We start from the raw sequence: 13555 nt of genomic DNA, 5'->3' as shown, positions 1-13555 counted from the left end.
TTTTTTTATTGTACTATAATATTAAATGCTCCCCATCTGTTCAGGAGGGTAGTGCCACTCTTCAGAGGCATGAACACACCGAGAGGGATTTGCTCTGGAGGTGACTTGGGGCTTTGCTGCTGCTGGCTGTGCTTTCACCACAAGCACTGTGTAAATACAACCAACTCTATGTGGCAACTGCCAACAGACAGAAGAGTGGCACTGACTGAACCCTATGGATGATGTGGGAACGGGCTGGAACGAGACAGTCTGGTCTGCTTCCCAGAAAGAGCCTTCCCTTAGTGATGCTGTGATCATTCCATGATTATGAGTTCATTCTGTTAAGGCAGTAAAAGCACACCCCCCCAGTTTTATTTATTGTCTGCTCTAATTTTGTTATTTCGGTTTCACACTTTTATGTTCCAAGTGTAAAAGTGTTTTGAATTCATGCCCAGCTTACATCATAAAAATTCATTTGCTAAGATGGCTTTCTTTTAGTATCTAGTGTCTTCTAAAGGACAAATATAGCTCTGGCATTTTCCTTCTCTAATCATGTTACTAAAATATATTAAAAAGTCCTTTAATCTTTCATGTGATCTGGTTGTGCAGGTATGATAGAGTTCTCACCACCTAGAACCTTTATTAAAAATCCACATAATGAAGGAGAATGACAATTCTCCATAAATCTAGTTTGATATCTGAAACCTCCATAAAAAACCTCAAAATCACTAAGAAACAACACGAAAAAAACATTTTCACAGTATCTCAGATATTAATTTGAAAGATAAAATCCTGTTTCATACAGAAATATTGGCATGTCATGCTAACCATTCCTTCAATTTTCATCATTAAATGCATTCAATATATTCAGAACACATAGAATGTGTGTCCATGGATTAGAGGATGTAACAATTTAAAGGCTCCAACTCTTTCTCTGCCATAATCACATCCTGCATCCCCTGGCTGTGAGTGTGGAGCTGCAGCTGACACTGGCAGTGTCCCCTGGCCACCGAGGCCAAGCGGTGACTTTAGCCCAGCTCCGTATTGTGCGGGTTACATTTTGTAAGCTGCGGTAAAGTCCGTGTTGTGTCTGGGCTGGAGTGGAAGCAGAGGATGCACTGGCACACCAGAAGCAGCCTTTCTCTGCAGTCTGTGCCCCCGTGGATCTGTGTGCTCCACTGGCCTGCCTGGGCGCAGGGACGGCTGGCCCAGCCTGCAGCCTGCAGCCTCAGCACGGGCTGGACAGCGCTCCTGTCACCCTGAGCTCACTGTTAGCCCAGCCTGCAGCCTGCAGCCTCAGCACGGGCTGGACAGCGCTCCTGTCACCCTGAGCTCACTGTTAGCCCAGCCTGCAGCCTGCAGCCTCAGCACGGGCTGGACAGCGCTCCTGTCACCCTGAGCTCACTGTTAGCCCAGCCTGCAGCCTGCAGCCTCAGCACGGGCTGGACAGCGCTCCTGTCACCCTGAGCTCACTGTTAGCCCAGCCTGCAGCCTGCAGCCTCAGCACGGGCTGGACAGCGCTCCTGTCACCCTGAGCTCACTGTTAGCCCAGCCTGCAGCCTGCAGCCTCAGCACGGGCTGGACAGCGCTCCTGTCACCCTGAGCTCACTGTTAGCCCAGCCTGCAGCCTGCAGCCTGAGCACGGGCTGGACAGCGCTCCTGTCACCCTGAGCTCACTGTTAGCCCAGCCTGCAGCCTGCAGCCTGCAGCACAGGGTGGACAGCGCTCCTCTCACCCCGAGCTCACTGCTCAGACACTGCCCGTGCCCTTCCCCTCACACAGCCCAGCCTCAGCATGGGCTGGACAGCGCTCCTGTCACCCCGAGCTCACTGTTAGCCCAGCCTGCAGCCTGCAGCCTCAGCACGGGCTGGACAGCGCTCCTCTCACCCCGAGCTCACTGCTCACAGACACTGTCCGTGCCCTGCCCCTCACACAGCCCAGCCTCAGCACGGGCTGGACAGCGCTCCTGTCACCCCGAGCTCACTGCTCACAGACACTGCCCAAATGCGGCTGTGAACAGAAATTCCTCCTGACACTCCACAGTCACCTTCTCCAGGCTCTCATCCTTCACTAGGTTTCCACACCTCTGACCTGTCCGTCACCCTTAGCATTTTTCTACCTTATTTGTACTTCTTTTCATTCCTCTGCTGGCCTGACTTCCCTCACCTCCCCTTCTGCTTCTTACTCTGTGCGTGGCCTGGCTGTCCTTTGAACTCTTGCTGTGCAGAACTGTCTCATTCCCGTCCCGTTTTCACTGAGGAGTGAGTGAGGCTCATTCCACAGCCCCAGTCTCTGACTGAGCGCCCTTTCCCTCTTCACACCAATAGCACCTGCAGTCCCTTTCTCCAAAGTTTTGCACAAGGATGTCAATTCTGACAATTCTAATTCGGGGAGTTCCTTTTGGATGCTCTGAATGAATCCCTACAGCTGAAATTTGGAAACCACGCTGTTGGTTCAGAGGAAAGCTGTTACTGCTTCCGAGCAGAGCAAACAACAAATTTAATACAAAAAATGCCATTTTTCTCCCAGGGATGATATTATCTGTGACTCCAAGGAAGATCTTTTGAAATGTTAATGAACTGTATGAGATTAAGGTGTCTTGAAGACACCAGCGTCCTCATGAACTCCTGCAGTAAACAGTGACAGAGAAAGGAACTGATACCATGAATAAAGAGCTGAGTGAAGTCCAGCCCCAAAGGGATCAGAGATGAGGTACAAAGGTGCCCGTTTAAAAGGGAAGCTGAAATATTTAGCTTATCTAGCTAAGTATGTTATGGCTATCTTAGTGTTATTTTTATAGCAGCAGAACCATATTTAGCTAATGCTCCACAAATGGAACTAATTAAGCTGTATTTAAAGTATTTTATTAATAACTGATAATGGTCTATTTCCTGCAGATCAGACTAATGAGGCAAGTACTTAATTTTTGAGGTTATTTTTTAAGAATTTGCATAAATTGGCATGGCTACAGAAACTTAATACTTACTTGGAAGATCTAGGCTGCTGTGTGTTGATAATAAGTTAGAGAGGTGATATGGTAGGTGAGAGGGGCTAGCAAGCCTTTATCACACATTGCTGATTATGCAGGTAAAAGCTTTATTGTTACAGTTCCAGGGCTACAATCTATGAAAAGTCTGCCTGGACAAAACGCTAAGTAAACTTGCAGAGAGAAATGGACCCCCAGTTTTCCCTTTTACCTTACTTATCTGCATTGCTGCTGCTCATCTCTTGAATCTGGTGGGATTTTTCAAATCACAGCACACACGCCATTGCTTACTGACTAAACCAAACTCCGACCTGGAGTCTTAATATTGCAAATAGAACAAAAAGTACTAGTTGAAAATAATTACCTTGGAGCGGTTCTTGGAAAGAAATGGTTCTAGAGCAGACAGAAGATGTTCAGGACACTGCTCCTTAAATCACAGAAGTCTCCCATTACCATCTGCATAGATCATGCAGCTGAAGCAGTTCTGCTGCAGAGTGGCTCCAGGGAATGCTCCTGTACTTTTGGGGAAAACCCTGTGATTAATGCATGTAGTTACATGACTGAGGTGACTGAGTTACCAGGAGCAGAAAGTACAGGCAAAACCTCCCTTCTGCCCATTTTTGATAGTCCAGGCCAACATCTCCCTTCCCACTTCTGAAGGAAGGGAGATGCTCTTTCATTTCCAAACCTGCTCTCCGTGTCCAAAACAGGGAAGCAGGAAAGGCTCAGGGAGGGAATTTGAGCTGTTCTAACTCCTGTCAGCACACACCTGATGTCCAAAGCTGTCCCCAGCACACAGCACCTGTTCACTGAGCTGTTCCTGCTCTGCTTGTTAGCGCCTGTGTAAACCTAAGAAGATTAACAATATGCCAAAAGATACATGAAGGCAAATTAATTAGATTCGACTAATCTTACCTGCTGAGTCTGGTTTGCACTGAAAATGTCTGGCTGGTATTGGAAGAGATGTTTGTACATTACCCACGCAAGTTTTCACCAATATAATCTTCCTTTCCAATGTCTACTTTAAAGAACTCCAATTCTTTTTTAATTAAAATTCAGTAAAACCAAACAGACCAATTTAAAGCATGTCAATAGTATCCCTCCTTTCAGGCAGCACAGTTTTAGACAACACAGATATATCAGGTGTCGTCAGACAGAAACCTCTAATCAAGGGAATTTGTTTAAAGATCACAAACATTTACCTAGAGGCCCTTATTTAATCACAGAGCAGTTTCAGCATCTATAAAGCCCTTGGTAAGGTCTAAACTGGAGTAAAACACCTTTAAAGAAACATGGCTTAATAAAAGTAACAGTTTCCCCAAATACTCTCACCCACTTGGTGAGACGGAATTATATATGTGTGTTTTTTATTACTATTCTTTAATAATTGAAAAGTCTAATTCATTTATCAGGAGTGATCTTTCCCTAAAAATCAATGATTCCCATGTTGCCTACTATGGAGGATCTGGAATTTCTTCTAAACTCCTTTCAGATACCAGTGCACATTTACCCCTGAGTCCCTGCTGGTAAAGAAGTTATCAAAATAAAGCCATTTTGAGGAAAAAGCAGTTCCCACTCATCCAATCATTCCTTTTGCTACACTCGCAGCAATTTTTGCAAACCCTTATTGCTCATATCAAGAGCAAACATCTTGATTAATTTTGACTATACGCTTGCACAGAGAAAAGTGCTGCAGAATCCTAACACACTATTTTTGGGAAGTTTTAAATGTTTTCTATTTTAAACATGTCTCTGTAAAACTGTAATAAAAACCTTCAAGACCACAGCTAACAGAAATTAAAGCTGGTATGCCTAGGTCTTAAAATGTAGGGGTTTGTTAATTTTGTAAGAATTCTATCATTTCATTGCATTATTTTCTAATTCTCCAGCGAAGCTTTCCGCCAATGTTCAGTCTAAGGAAGAAGTTTAATCTACCTGAGCGCCTGACAACCTGCCAGAACTCTTCTGCTAAAAGCTTCCATTCAGAATTATATCAAAAAGAGAAGCTGAGTAAGAGACAATAGAACTGTGAGTGCTCTGAGGCATTTTCCCAGTATTTCTGTGTTTATCTTCTATGAGACAGAAATCAATGGTAAAAGTGCAGCTACCTGGTGCTATTGTCCAAATGAGCAGGCTCTAACTTTTCTGATATTACAGGCGAGAAATCTTTCTCAGATCCTTTTCTATTTCGTTGCTAAAAAAACCAAAAAAAACATTTCAAGGAGTCACTAAAACTTGTCAGGCTGGCAGGTATCACAAGAGGAGAGAGAAAACATGCTGTGAACAGCACGCTCCGTTTCTCACAGTCAGAAATGAGGGTCAGTTGGAGGGAAAAGGACTGTAAGCTCCAAGGTAAGATTTAGGTGGAAGTAAGTTAGGCATTTTATCATTTTTACCCTTTTCTCTACATGCTTTGAGCTTTGGGGGAACACAGGGGACAGGCAGAAGTGTTTGAAGATGCTGCTTCAGAGTCAATTTAATCAACTGCACAGTTCCTAAGACTTCAAGAACTTACAGGTACCAGTTTCAGCTGGATTGATGCTACGAGCCCAAATTGATAAAAGACTCAGTGCCAGAACAAGCAGGTCACATCATTTCACCCTCAGTGAGATGCCAAATGTCAGCCCCATCACTGGAGGCCAGCAGGAACAAGTGACCCCACAGCATGCACCAAGTTCCCCTTTGGTGCTCTGCAGGAATCAGCCCGGTCCCTCCGGCTGCAATCTCGGGCACGGCAGGCAGAGCTGACCCGCACGGCCCGCGGCTCTCACTGCTGACTGCAGCCAGGGAGCCCCGCGGGCCGAGCCTCACCCTGCCCTTCTCTCCTCTCTCCCTGACCCCGGCAGCTTCCAGCATTCTCCCCAGGACGGGGAGATCTCCTGCACCTTCCTAATCCACTCTCCTTCCCTGCAGCCTCACATTCACCCCTCCTAAGGAAAGGCAAAGAAAAGCAATTCCTTTTTCTCTCTCATCTTCCTGGCTTAGACCTTTCCTTAGGTCAAAGAGAGGGGGAAATCCTGGCTGCAGAGCAGCATTATCACCCTGAGGAGTGGTAGTTGTTTGGGCAGCTGATTTCACAGCTGATTTAACCATGCACAGATCTGAGTCATTCTCCAAACACAACACAGCAACCTGAGCCTGAAAAATGCCTGGAGCAACCAGAGCAATTAGAGGAACACTAATGAGGGAGTACAGCGCAGCCCTTACCCGCTGGGGTGAGGGGCACCCGAGAGGCCCCGTGGCCTGGAGAGCCGCTCCAGGAGCCAGCCAGCGACTCCAGCCCAGCTGGAGCAGGAGGCAAAGCACCTCGCATCGTGTATGCTCCGAAAGCAGCAGCACGGGACACACGGGGAAATGGAGCCTTTTGATAACTCTGCCTTATAGACAGAAGAAATAATAATGCTGGCTTCTTCCAGCTGTCCGCTAAGACAGCTCAGTTCATAAACAAAAAGTTCATAATCTAAGTGTAATAGATTTTGCTTCCTCAGGCAACACAGGGCTATGAAAGTGTTTAAAATGGACTTTTCTCTGTGTAATCAATAAAGCTTTCACAGAGATTGGTTCTGTTCAAAAGGCTTTTTTAGCTGCTAGCACAGGACTCCCAAACACCAAATAAGCCTTTTATCAATTTCTATTTTATAACTTTCTCCTATTTCTTTATAATCCCTCCTCAAAGTACACAGAATGTAATGGAGAAAGATTTATTTAAATCATAATCTAGAAAAGAAAATCAGCTCATAATTTGTAACTCAAATTGTCACTATGTGCAACTTCAGACTTAGTGACAGAAAAAGTATTTGTATTTTATATGATATCTGCACTTGAAAATGCATGTCCAGGCTCAGAACCTCCTAACTGCCATTGACTTTACCTGGGTTTCCAGCAAAAATGGGAGGATTAAATGGTTAACATAACCAAAATCAGGATATTCATATTCTTATCAAAACAGATCAATTTGCAAAGATTTCTATTTTTTTTTCTATTTATCATAAAATTTTACTTGTCACTGTAATTACGTGGCAGAATTTTGACTGGGCACACCACACCTAAGATTATAAATCCTTATTTTGGGCTTTTGTGTACTGTAACTCTGCAATCAATTCAGATGGAAATGTATTAACCCTGCTCCCACAGCAGTGTTTATTTATCTTCTCATCACTAACCACAGGCTCTGGCACATGAAATTCAGTGGCTGGGCACTGCAATAAACAATTAGAATTTTTTTGCATATATTTCAGAATAATTCATCTGACTTTCCATGACTTCTCCAGGCTTCTGTTGTGGTTACAGAGGTCAAAACTCCACCTTGCTGTAGGTGTGTGTACGGCAGACCCAAAAGCAGCTCTCCAGTCACCCAGCCTTGCCCATTTTCCCAGTCTACATGCACTTTCCTCCCCGCTGAAACCGAGCTGAGTACGTTGCTAGAAGAGTTTCTGTTCCCAAGGACTCTCTTCCTCTGCCAAAATCATTATGCTGAATTTCACCCAGAGAAAATGGTCCAGTGGAGAATTTAGGGGATGCCTCACCCTTCACTCTCAATGCTGGAAACTGCCATGCAAAGCTGACTTCACTGCTTTAGCAGTGAGGAGTACGGGAAGCTGGGCAGTGCTAGGACTAGTTAACGTGTTCATGCAACATCTGGCTTCCCTCGTATCCCAGCCATTTTCCCTGTTAGAATTACAGCAACAGGAACCCCGAGCATCCCTTTTTCAAGACTGAAGGCTTGTCTGAATGTGGAGGAAAAATAAGTGCCCTGATGCTCAATCCTGCAGGTGCCAAGGGCCCACAGCTCTCAGAGAAATCATGCACATTCTGAGATTTTAACCTGCTCTCTTTCTGCTCTTGACTTCTCTTGCAGGAGTTTGCACAAATGAGGCATAAAGAATGAGACCAGATTGTCTGCAGATGGAAGCCAGGGTGGGATAAATCAGGCAGGGAATTTCAAGTCTAGTACTGTTCTCCAGTACCCCCTCATGTGGCCACTTAGTCCATACAAAAATATTTCTGGTGTGGAACTACCGTGCCCACAGTGGAGCTACTGCAGAACTGCCACACGATGGGAACTGGGGCTGCCTGGCATATTTTATACTGGGCCCACACACAAATTCCATTTTACTGTAGATAACACGTTTCTTTAACATGATCAATCTCCAAGTAAATATCGTGCTTGTTTCCTTAGTAGCAGTCAATGAATGGTTACCTCACATTTCTGATCTGATATTTTTAACATCTGAGCACTGACTGTCTCATTACCTTCCCCTGCCAAGCACATACTCTTGATCTACCACTTTGAACTCTGAGGGTCTCAGAAAAGATGGATTTTTTTTATCTGATCTGTGGAGAAACTACTGAAATTGTATATAATCTGCTCAGAGAGCTAGCAGGGACTTGAAGAGCTCTAGTATTTTTTCCCCTCTGAGAAGATGGGTCAATGTGGTCACAGGAGAGACAACAGGAGATGGACTATGGCATCTGTAGGACTTATCCCTTAAGAAGGCAAAATATCTGGCAGTGAAATAGTAAAGTGATCTAGGGTAGTAGTTTCAATTTATTTCAGCTACTGATTTCCACATCCATTTCAACACTCAGGGGGTGGTATCTGTAGCTGTGACATCTTGGTAGCACATTTCTGCAGTCTACCATAAAGTGCCTACTGTCCCTTCTGTTTCAAATGTCACCAGCGCTGTGTTCATCCCCCTGAATTAACAGCAACAGCCCTGAGCCCTGCTGCAGTGTCAGGATGATTAACATGCAGCACTCGTGGCTCTCTGTATTCGCCATGACAATCAAGTTACTTCACATTCATTAAACAACGATGAAAAAATATCTTTGGATTGTGGGCTGCCACAAAGGAGTCCTGTGATTCTGTGATAGTCCCTGCACATTCCCTGCCACAGAGAGGCATTTTGTCTTAGTCTTCCCTTGCCTAATGCATTTTATATGTACTCTTTAAAATAGGTTTTTTCTTTGCAGTCCAAAAGATTGCAATGCTAGTGAATATTGAATCCAAAGCAAATATTTATAAGAAATATGGGCCAAAGAACTCCTACAAAGGCAGAGACAGTTATTAGAAGTTAAATCATAAACTGCTTGCAATTCCCATATAGGATGCTTACACAAAAAAGGACAAATGCTGCACTTGGTTATATTAACAATAACAGCATGTGTCAAACCAGCACAATAATCCTCCTCTGCTCAGCAATGCTCAGGCTTCAGGGGCAGGACGGATTTGATTCAGTTTGGGACATGACATTTTAAAAAGACAAATTGAAATCCAAGCAGATGAGAACAACAGAGATGACAAAACAGCTTAGAAAATATGGTTCAGAAGGGTTTATGCTTTGCATTCTTTCCACATGTATAAAGAAAGTGAGACTTGAGAAATATCCCTCAAAGAAAGATGGAGTAAGAGAAAATGCTAGTTTCACTGAAAGCTGAAATTGCTGTGTTTATCACTTTCTGTTTAATAATTTGGGTGAAGACAAGAAAAATGAATGGGCAGAAAAGTGAGCTTGTGTTCTCATTTGTTGTGTCACAACATGATATAGAGATGTGATAGGTGTGGAATGTGAAGAGGTGCATACTGAAGGTGCTCTGAATGCAGGAGTGCTTTCACCTGGATGTCCTGAGGGGGTAAGTGAGCACTGATCCACTATTTAATTACCTGCCCTCACTCTGAGGCTAAACACAGGGCTCAATGAAAGGCCAGGATCTCCTCAAAGGCAACCAGGACTTTTCTAGGCATTCCAAGTTCTTCTGTAATGTTCAGCACTACAATTAAAACAGTACAGAAAATACATTTCCTTAAAAAAATAATAAAGCCAGAACACACTTTTGTTCTCCTCCTTCCTTTCCCTAGAAACATTTTGCAGAAGAAAGATCAAAAAGAAAGGTATCCAAGGGTATCCAAGTGAGGCCCTGGATGTTTCCTCTCGCAGTCAAGAACGGGTGAAGCACGGACAGCCAAGGTCGGTCATGGTCTCTGCAGCCCCAGTCCCTGCAGCAGAACCAGCTGCCGTGGGGAGGAGGGATAACAGCAGCCCTTCTCTAGAAGCTGTATTTCTGGAGAAGGGTTAGTGCTCAGGCCATTCGCAGAGACTTCAGCTCCCAAAATCCATGTTTCTAGTAAACGTCTGTAAAATGGGATTTTTCAGAGACTGGTGACTTGATAGGCAAATTTCACAGAGACAGAGAGAACTTATCCCAGGCAAAAGATTGTTCCTCTCATCTCAAGCCTCTGCTCCACCACAGAGGATAGGAGATCATTTGGATTAAATGCTTATGTGATTTTATTAGCACGGGGAGTAAGAATTTTTCCTTAATTCCATTTCAGAAAATGGCTATTTTAGCTGAAATAGCAGGAAGAAGTTATCTGAAAGGAGACAGTGGCAGGCGAGGGAGGGAAGGTCACATGCACTTTGAAGCTACAAATGTACCTGAAAATAAGGTTCTACAGTAAAATGGGATGGAGGATCATGACAATAAGGAGCACTAACAAGTCCATCTTTCCTATCTAAGGAATACCAATTACCTGATGTAAATATATATCCACTCACAGTCTTTCAAACTTACAGGCTGAAAGGAAATAGCCTAAACTGAGTGGAGATTTGGCTGCAGTTTAGAAAGCATTGACCCAAAGGGAGCAATATTCACTGCCACTTTAGTGGGAGGGTTGCTGGGGGTTTTTAGGAATATGGAAAACTAATATATGCATTTTGAAATAAATTTTTTGATATAAGACTGTAATTTAAATTCCAATTTTCATATTATTTACATGTGAACTTCCATGGAAAAGATGTTTTCAGGAAGAAAATTCTGACCTAATTCTGTAGTCACACTGTCCCCTCCTCACCCAGGTCCCTCCACACTGACACTTGAGTGATGTTCCCTTATTTACCTTCAGCTGCCAGAGGGGACAAGAACATTACGGGCTGCAAATGCTCAGAGTAACAGCAGCAACAGATGTTTATTGCTTCGGAGGAGTCTACTCCCCCAGCACTAAATTAAGTGCCTTAAAATAAACAGATAATAAACCAGGAATACCAGGCCATAGATCTGTCACACCTAAAACAATGTAACCACCTGGTAATTCCTGCATGTTTATTCAGGGCTGACACTGTAAACAGCCGATGGTGAATGTTTGTATTCATGATACCCAAGCGCAGACAAATAGCTCTGATGCATCACAGAGTTTAATGAATACATGTCTGACTGAAAATGACTCCCAGGAGATGAAAAGCTTAATTTTTGAGTCACTCCTCATAAAAGGTTAAATATATATAGTGAGAGAAGCTAAAGTAAGAAATTGACAATTACTTAGCAAAATATAAAATCTTTCAGTTGCTGCAAACTTCAGACATGGACTGCAATTATTTCACTGCTCTTTTTTGAGGTCTGCTGCAACTTTGCCACATTTAATGATTAGAAAACCCACTTCTCATTTTCACAGTTTATACACAACAGTTGAAAAATCTTTGTTCTTCTGCCTCTAGCATCCCCGCTTCTGATGCAGTTTTAATAGGTATATGTAACCCTGCCAGTCTGTCTCCCCTGTGCCTAAGCCCATCAAGCACTGTTCTGCTGCTCATCTCCACTCCCTTGCAGGCCCTCTGCATCTCTCCAGCCCCATCCTTCCTGTGTGGGGTCCCAGACTGTACACAGCTTCCCAAGCGAGATCCCATCAGTCTTTTCCAATAGTAGGAATATTTTTCTGTTGGAATTACCTTGCTGGATGTGCTCTACAGCCACATCTGCCTTTTCACCACCGTTTGGGTGTGTACCTTCTGGTATTCACAGCTGGTCCTTCTCCATCTCTATCATTTCCTTCAGAACATGTCTTCAGTTCTTGGTATAAATTCTTGTTACCTGTCACCAAGAAAATGTTGCTTCGTTTTATAAATCCCAGTATTTCATTTTTGAAAATAATTCAGTTCTCTCTGAATCACTTGCTAATTTTCTATTTGATAATGTCCCAGATTTTATTCTCTTTTTATGTAGATTAAAATATACTTGTGTCTCAGTTTTGAGACAGACATAAGAGAGGACACTCTGCAATGAGTACTCTTCTCTAAAGAGTTTCAACAATTCTCCTCCACCAGTAGAAAATTAATAAAGTAACAAACAATTAATTAAATAAAATAATAATAAAATAATGAAGGGGGGGAACAAAACAAGAAACCCACAAAAACAACAAACCCAGCAGTTTACTAACAACAGAATGCCCACAAGGCAAGGAAGTAAACAACTGCTGAACAGCAAATCCTCAGAACTCAGCCCCTGCCCCACGCATGCACAAGGACAAAGACCCAAAAAATGCCCGGAGAGTGGGTGCGACACAGCGCTGGACTGCTCTGCGAGGGCAGCGGGGCTGGCACGGAGCCTCCTCCCTTTGCCCTGGAGGGCGGCGGGGCCCGCACGGAGCCTCCTCCCTTTGCCTGGAGAAGCGCAGTGAGCTGTTCCAGCCTGGCTCCGGGCTGCTCTCCCGGGCCGGAGGCTCTCCAGGCTCTCTCTCCTGGTGCTGTCCCTGCCCTCGTTCCCCGAGGCTCGGGCCCGCACTTTACCTGCCGGTAGGTGCAGAGTTGCCCCTGCCGCTCCTGCCAGCCGGGGAGGGAAAAGCTCCTTGCCTGGGCCAGGGAAACCGAGCTAGCCAAGCCCAGCCGAACCGCAGAGCGCCGCGGGGCCTCCAAAGCTCCCGTGGAAAGAGCCCAAAGTGCCCCGGGCCCGGCCCCTGGCACACGGCCGGGCCTCAAGGACCCAGCAACCACCTCGGGGAATAACGCTGAGGATCGTGGATAACGCTGCCATCACAAGGCACTCCAGGAGAACTGAAAACGTGTTTCGATAATCTGTGTAAAACCAGACTTTGTCTTACGTTTGTCAAATCTGCTTATAGCCCTGTATTTCTTGATCTCCTAAATACGACTATCTTCATCAATCCGTTCATTCTAGTCTTCAGGTGTTACCAAATCCTACACTTTCACTACAATCCCACTCTTACAACAATGAGAAATAATATTTTCATTATTTTTAGACTTCTTTATACACTTTCCTCCCCTTTCCCATGTTTTTTTTAAATACATTTGTGATAGATTTTCCTCTTTTAATTACAAGAAATTGCAGTCTCTTCCCATTTATATCCATGCAATTGACTTCACACTAAGAGCTCTTGTGAATCTAAAAATGTCCTATTAAAAGTGACAACTTCAGTCACAGATATGTTCTTGCCTGTAGTTCTTACAATGAACCAACTCATACTTCATCTGGATTCTGTGTACTTTTCTGACTCCATTTTCCTTCCCTGTACTATGCAAAAGCTCCAAGACCTGCTGTGGATGTTATTCCACCGCGTTGCTTTTTGCAGTAGTGTAATACTGTGTGTTCCCATGCATTTACCAAGTGCCTCCATTTGGCTCCTTGAATTAAAAAGCAGCCTCTTTTTCCTAGTGACGCTGCTGGGGCTGTTTACCCAACCATTAACAGGTTGTTCTGTTTCCATGGTGCTCTTTCTGCCCTCCAGGAGGATTTCATTTCCTGTGGTCATAAACAAGCACCAAAACGAGTCCCAGCCTTTCCCCAGTGGCAGCCTTTTCT

At 44.3% G+C, this 13555-nt stretch overlaps 1 long non-coding RNA gene across 1 annotated transcript in view; it reads right to left on the bottom strand.

The window, feature by feature from the left end:
• Positions 1–13006, bottom strand: part of LOC134559790 (uncharacterized) — a 53656-nt gene extending 40650 nt beyond the window's left edge. Inside the window, exons 1-2 of the long non-coding RNA XR_010082584.1 lie at positions 12526–13006; positions 11689–11830 (exon numbers count right to left, since the gene is read on the bottom strand). This is a non-coding gene — a long non-coding RNA (uncharacterized LOC134559790). The remainder of the gene's footprint in view (positions 1–11688; positions 11831–12525) is intronic.
• Positions 13007–13555: the final 549 nt, after the last annotated feature.

The sequence above is a fragment of the Prinia subflava genome, chromosome 18 (genome assembly GCF_021018805.1).
Source record: "Prinia subflava isolate CZ2003 ecotype Zambia chromosome 18, Cam_Psub_1.2, whole genome shotgun sequence".
Classification (NCBI taxonomy): domain Eukaryota; kingdom Metazoa; phylum Chordata; class Aves; order Passeriformes; family Cisticolidae; genus Prinia; species Prinia subflava.
Note: the sequence above shows the minus strand (reverse complement) of the source record. Positions and strands in the feature narration are given on the sequence as shown.